The 6897-nt window shown below is 39.1% G+C and overlaps 1 pseudogene; it reads right to left on the bottom strand.

The window, feature by feature from the left end:
• Positions 1-1940: 1940 nt before the first annotated feature.
• On the bottom strand, positions 1941-4753 carry LOC100389084 (cytoplasmic dynein 1 intermediate chain 2 pseudogene; annotated as a pseudogene).
• Positions 4754-6897: the final 2144 nt, after the last annotated feature.

Genomic DNA, 6897 nt, shown 5'->3' with positions numbered 1-6897 from the left:
TGCTTCTTGGAAACCTGATTGTTATGAGAGCTCATTGAACAAAGAAAAGCAGAGGTTTTTTTTATTCCTGACACATAGGATCCTCACTGCTGTGTCCTACCTTCATTGGCTGGAGCTGGACCACACAATCTAGACTGATCCTGACTGGCTAAAAACTTAAAACTTTCCTAAATAGGTAAACCTGTGATGGAGAACAAAGAAAGGAAGAGGGTTGTTTACGGGAAACCAAGAGTATAATAAGGATTGACATCAATCAATATATGTAAGAAGTACATTGGTTTGGTCTGAAAAGGTGGGACAACTTGAAGCAAAAGCAGGAAGATTCCAAGTGCAGAGGGAGTTTCCAGGTCACAGGCAGGTGAGACACAAATGGTTCCATTCTTTTGAGTTTCTGATTAGCCTTTCCAAAGGAGGCAATCAGATATGCACCTATGTCCAAATAAGGAAGAGATATAAGCTGTAAGCCAGGAAATGCCTGGGCATGTTCAGACATGTCTGAGCAGAACAAATAACTTGGTTAAATTGCAAGGACATAGAATGCACTTATTCCCTTATTATATTTAACAGCTACATAGGGCTTAACAAAGAGTTATTAGCAAATAGCAAGGAAGCTTGAAGGAAGCCAGTTTTCAAAATGGTTTCTTTTAAAATAAGCCATTATTTCTAACACTTATTATTTATTCTTTAACAAAAAGGGAAACTTTGAAGAGGAACTTTTTTACTTTTCACATTGGCCAGCATGGTCTTGATCTCCTGACCTTGTAATCTGCATACCTTGGTCTCCCAAAGTGCTGGGATTACAGGCATGAGCCACTGCACCTGGCCATTGATACTATTTTTTGCTTTTGTGCTAAGTCTTCGAGCATGTTTCAAAGCAAGCTGGATACATTTCAAGAATTCAGTGGCCACATGGAGCTAGTGGCCACCATATTGGAGGGCACAGGACTTGAATAGTGGTCCTCTAACCATCCTGCCCTTCCCTATCCCACTTCCACCCACCCTCCATTTCCCCAGTCATTTTCAAAACCAGAAAAATCCAATGAACAGCAACACTGAAGAACCAAATGCCATTCCTTAGTAGTTTTCCTCTCGGTTTCAGAATTCTGGTTTGAACACCCTTTCATTTTATTCGACTTTGAAATGAGTATTTGAAAGGGAGAAAGAAAATAGGTATATACAGTTGTCCCACTAATCACTTTCTCACTGTTCAGCAAAACCTGGAATCAGGTTTTGCCTCACAGCTGATTTTATCTCCACCACCTCACAGTACAACTCTATTTAAGCCAGACATTTACAATGGTAAAAGTAATGTTGGTTAAAAAAAAAGTTAACTTAGTCACAGCTTGATGGCTATTTTGGCACAGGCTTGGGAAATAAAACTCTTTTATATGGAAAACTCTTCCTGTGAATACTGAGAAATGGGTTAGTCTGGCAACACAGAATTTTCTCCAAAATACTTGTCAAGTGGATTTCTGCGATGCTTTGTCCCTCCACCTCACCTCTTCTGGCATTCTAACTGATTGTCTGCTGCCTGCCTGGAATTCCAACTAGCCTTAGACACCCAGTCAAGAGCTGGTCTCTGAGCCAAAGTAGTATTCAGGCAGCAGAGCACCAAATACAGTTCTGGCTCCTGAGAAGGTGAGTGGATCTTGAAGATCTTAGCTTTTCTGAGTTCAGCTCCATTCTAAAGGAATTTCAGCAAGCAGAAGATTTATCAGATTGATTTAGAAATGCAGCTTTCATAAACTGCATGTTAAGCATGTTAAATTCTGTTACATACTTGAAAGCCAAGACTATAAACTAGAATCAGGCCTCGTCCTCTGATTGCTCCCCTAGCCAGGGCCCCTATGGGTCGGCCTAACCGTGCCTGGATGTTACTCTTACCCAGGCGCTGCTTTAAGCTCTTCTGCTTAAGTTTTAATGCTGCCCGGACAGAGGGTCTATTCTCCATCTGCTGGGCCAGTCTTTTGTTTCTGTTGTTGCTGCATCGAAGCCCGAATATTCACTGGCATCAGCTGTTTGTTCTTCAGCATATTAATAAAGCTTCAAGGTTGAACAAAATGGATGTTTAAATAAAAGCTTTATTACAAACATTTATTGGCATTTTCATGGCTTGCTAGACCAGGAGTTTCAGATTGCACGAACTTGTAAAAAAGTGGTACACTTAGATCAAGGCTGATGTGGGTTAAAGACTCCTCTGTTTCCATAAACTTGCAAGAATCAGAAACTTAGAAATGCAGCTAGGTGCAGCACATTCAACTGAAAGTTTTGTTCCATTGGTCTATATCTCTGTTTTGGTACCAGTACCATGCTGTTTTGATTACTGTAGCCTTGTAGTATAGTTTGAAATCCAGTAGTGTGATGCCCCCCACTGTGTTCTTTTTGCTTAGAATTGACTTGGCTATGCGGGCTCTCTTTTGGTTCCATATGAAGTTCATGGTGGTTTTTTCCAGTTCTGTGAAGGAAGTCAATGGTAGCTTGATGGGGATAGCGTTGATTCTGTAAATTACTTCGGGCAGTATAGCCATTTTCATTATATTGGTTCTTCCTAACCATGAACATGGAATGTTTCTTTATCTGTTTGTGTCCTCTCTTATTTCGTTGAGCAGTGGTTTGTAGTTTTCCTTGAAGAGGTCCCTTACGTTCCTTGTGAGTTGTATTCCTAGGTATTTTATTCCTTTTGTAGCAATTGTGAATGGCAGTTTGTTCTTGATTTGGCTTTCTTTAAGTCTGTTATTGGTGTATAGGAATGCTTGTGATTTTTGCACATTGATTTTATATCCTGAGACTTTGCTGAAGTTGCTTATCAGTTTCAGGAGTTTTTGGGCTGAGGCGATGGCATCTTCTAGATATACTATCATGTCGTCTGCAAATAGTGATAATTTGGCTTCCACCTTTCCTATTTGAATGCCCTTTATTTCTTTTTCTTGCCCGATTTCTCTGGCTAGAACTTCCAGTACTATATTGAATAGGAGTGATGAAAGAGGGCATCCTTGTCTAGTGCCGGATTTCAAAGGGAATGCTTCCAGTTTTTGCCCAACATCATTTTGGGGAATGGCGATCTGCTGTCCCACATCATATATAACAATCTGTCCTTCAGAATCACCAACAGCAATCTCTCTGCCAGAATGGGTCCATCTCACAAGATTAAGAGCAGGATTACCCTCCACAGAAATGCTGGCAGTTGGTACCTCTGTGTCATTATTGAGATTCCACAAATCCAATCTTCCCATGCCATCCACACAGGCAAACAAGGCTGGGTGAGTGGGTGACCACATAACATCATAAACATAGTCTGAATTATCTTCAAATGAATACAAAGGCTTGTTATTCTTAGTTGTCCAAAGTTTTACTGTCCAGTCAAATGATGAAGTGACAAAAAAAAGTAAGAAGTCTACTGCTCCAACAGCTGCATGACAATGGATGCCAGTGATTGGTCCTTGATGCCCCTCAAACATCTCACTGATTCCAGCTTTGCTGCCATGGCAGCATGCTGTGTACACTGAAACTTCTTCACTCCCAACAACAAAGTTGTTGACATCTCCAACAGGGAAGGACATGGATGTCACAGCTACTGCCTTTGATTGTTTATGAACCAACTCCATGCTATCCTGTGGATGGGAAAGCATGTCCAGACTCCATGAACAAATTTTTCCATCAGTAGAGATGCTAATCAGATTGTGAGCATTTTGTGTTCCAACAACATTTACACAATATACAGGGTGTGTGTGTGCAGCTGCTGACAGTGGAGTTCTTTGCACTGGAGTTCTTTCATTGCTACGGTTATCCCAAAGCACAATCCGGCCTGAATATGTACCACCAACAACAAGATTTGGATGAAATTTTGCAAATGTGGCAGACATCACAGCTAACTGGCAGTGAAACACATACCCTGGGGTAGTTTTTTTGTATTTCATATTCCAAACAAGGGCCACACCATCGGGCTCATGAGAGGCATCTTCATTGTTATTATAGGAAGCCACGAGTAACTCTGGATACTGAGATGACCAATCCAAACAACTAACAACTCGATGTTTTGACCATCTTTCATCAAAAAATTGTCAATTTATTGACAGTTTAGCACCTGCTTGAATCTCTCCTTCTTTGTCTTCCAAATCTCTCCCACTGTAGTCAAAGAAGATGTTAATCTGCTCAGAAAGAGCTCTTTCTACAATTCTTGTAGAATGGTCAAAGAAACTTAAAAATTCCTCAGAGTGTAAGATTTGTTGCTTTTATTCTTCAGTCAGCTCATGAGGGGGAGCTTTACTATCATTTTCCTCTTCTTTCTTCAAAGTTTTCTCTTCTTTGGGTTCAATAGGTGGTTTAGGAGCCACTACATCATCATTTTCCTCTTCATCTTCTTTGGGTTGAGGCATAACTGGAGTCTGAGTTTCCATTGTATATGTGAAAATTTCTCAAGGAGGAAAATCGACTTGAGTGATTTTAGCCATTCCAAGTTTAATAGGTCCTCTTCCCAAATCGGAATCTGAGTGAAGCTGAAGAACTGATGGATCTGTATCCCAATGCAGCATCCTAGATCCCATGGCACCATCTCCAGAGTCCTGGCTTCCAGTTTCACTTGGAGTGCTCACAGATTTGGAAGATGGAGACATAGGAGGAGGGACAATGGGGGATTCCGGAGTTAGCCCCATGCTTGGAAGCAATGCTTCAGCTTCTTTTCTTTTTTTCTCAAGATCTGATTCTTCTTGCACAGGAGCAACAGCTTCCTTCTTCTGATCAATTTCTTTTTTTTCCCTTTCTTCTTCTTTTCTTTTCTTTTCTCTCTGATTTGGGCCAGTCACTGCTTCTTACGTTCCAACTCAGCCTTGGATGAATGCTATTGCATTAGCATTTTTTAGAGGTAGCATGTTAAAGGACCCAGGAAGACAGGAGACTAAGTGCCATGTCACAGAGCTAAGCAGACCATCAGAAAGGAGAGTAGAAACCAATTCCTCAGATGCCTGACCCAGTGCTCTTGCCACAAATTATACTACCTTAAGGTAGTCCTTTTTTTTTTTTAAAGAGGGCATTGGGAATATCGATTAAAATTTCAAATAGACTTATTCTTGACTCCCTTACTGACTCACTCATTTCACTTATAAGAATATATCCTACAAAAACACAGACATGTACAGAGACATTTGAATAAGAATGCTTGTTGCAACATTCTTTATGACATTGAAACACTGAAATCAACTTAAATGTCACTTGGTACATACACTTGAAAAGAATGATGTAGATTTGTACATACTGAACACTGGAAATTTGTACATATTTCCCTCACAGAAATAAATTAAAAATTCATCATGCAAAAGTAGTTCTAGCTTGATTCCATTTCTACAGAAAGGAAAAAACACAAATATATGTGTGTAAATTCATAGTAAATATTTGAAAGAATATTTGCAAAGTTGTTAAAAGTGATTGTTTCTGCTAAATGCAGGGGACTTTGGGGATGTGCTTTTAAATCATTTGACACTGTTACTGGGAAACAAATTTCCAAAGTACATATGATATTAAACATAAACATATCCAGAAAACTATTTTCTAACCTCATTATAAATAAGCCAGAATATTCACAAAGGGCATGCTTATTTAGAAATGTAGATGTGCTTTTAAATAATAATAAATAAAGATTTTTTTAAGTCTCATTATGCTAAGAACTTGCTTACAAGTCATTTGTGAACAGCTGAAAAATAAAAAAATAAACTAAAGAATGATCAGCAAGTTAATTAATTAAAATTATTCATGCTTTTCTCAAGGTTAATTCTGTTGAGTGTTTAGTGCTACAAAAGAAATGAAAAACAACTATGGATAATATAACTTCAAGAGGCTCTGAATGTTTACTTTTTTGTTGTTATGAATACATTCTCTTTAATATTGCTTAAAATAAGAAAAAATCAGCAATAATCGTTTAGCCAACAATGGGTTCTGTAAATTGCAGTGCATCAGTATGCTAGAATACCATGTAGCCATTAATAAGTCATGGTGCAGAAATATATTTATTGGCATGTTTAGGTTTTAATGATGTAATTTTTTTGCATTTTTTTATTATTATACTTTAAGTTCTGGGGTACATGTGCAGAACATGCAGGTTTGTTACATAGGTATACACATGCCATGGTGGTTTGCTGCCTCCATCCCCCCATCACCTACATTAGTTATTTCTCCTAATGTTATCCCTCACCAATTTCCCCACCCCCTGATATCCTTCCCCTAGTCATCCACCCTCCAACAGACCCCAATGTGTGACATTCCCCTCCCTGTGTCCGTGTGTTCTCATTGTTCAACACCTGCCTGTGAGTGAGAACATGCGGTGTTTGATTTTCTGTTCCCGTGTCAGTTTGCTGAGAATGATGGTTTCCAGATTCATCCGTGTTCCTGCAAAGGATATGAACTCATCCTTTCTTATGGCTGCATAGTATTCCATGGTGTATATGTGCCACATTTTCTTTATCCAGTCTATCCTTGATGGACATTTGGGTTGGTTCCAAGTCTCAGCTATTGTGAACAGTACCACAGTGAACATATGTGTGCATAACAGAATGATTTATAATTCTTTGGGTATATATCAGTAATGGAATTGCTGGGTGAAATGATATTTTTATTTCAAGACCTTGAGGAATTGCCACACTGTCTTTCACAGTGTACTAATTTACACTCCCACCAGCAGTGTGAAAGCATTCCTAATTCTCTACATCATCTTCAGTTGTCTCCAGATTTTTTAATGATCACCCTTCTAACTCGTGTGAGATGGTATCTCAGAGTGGTTTTGATTTGCATTTCTCTAATGACCAGTGACGATAAGCATTTTTTCATGTGTTTGTTGGCCACATAAATGTCCTCTTTTGAAAAGTGCCTGTTCATATCGTTTGCCCACTTTTTGATGGGGTTGTCTGT

This window comes from Callithrix jacchus, chromosome 9 (assembly GCF_049354715.1).
Source record: "Callithrix jacchus isolate 240 chromosome 9, calJac240_pri, whole genome shotgun sequence".
NCBI classification, from domain to species: domain Eukaryota; kingdom Metazoa; phylum Chordata; class Mammalia; order Primates; family Cebidae; genus Callithrix; species Callithrix jacchus.
The sequence above is the reverse complement of the archived record's forward strand: the minus strand, read 5'-3'. Positions and strand labels throughout refer to the sequence as shown.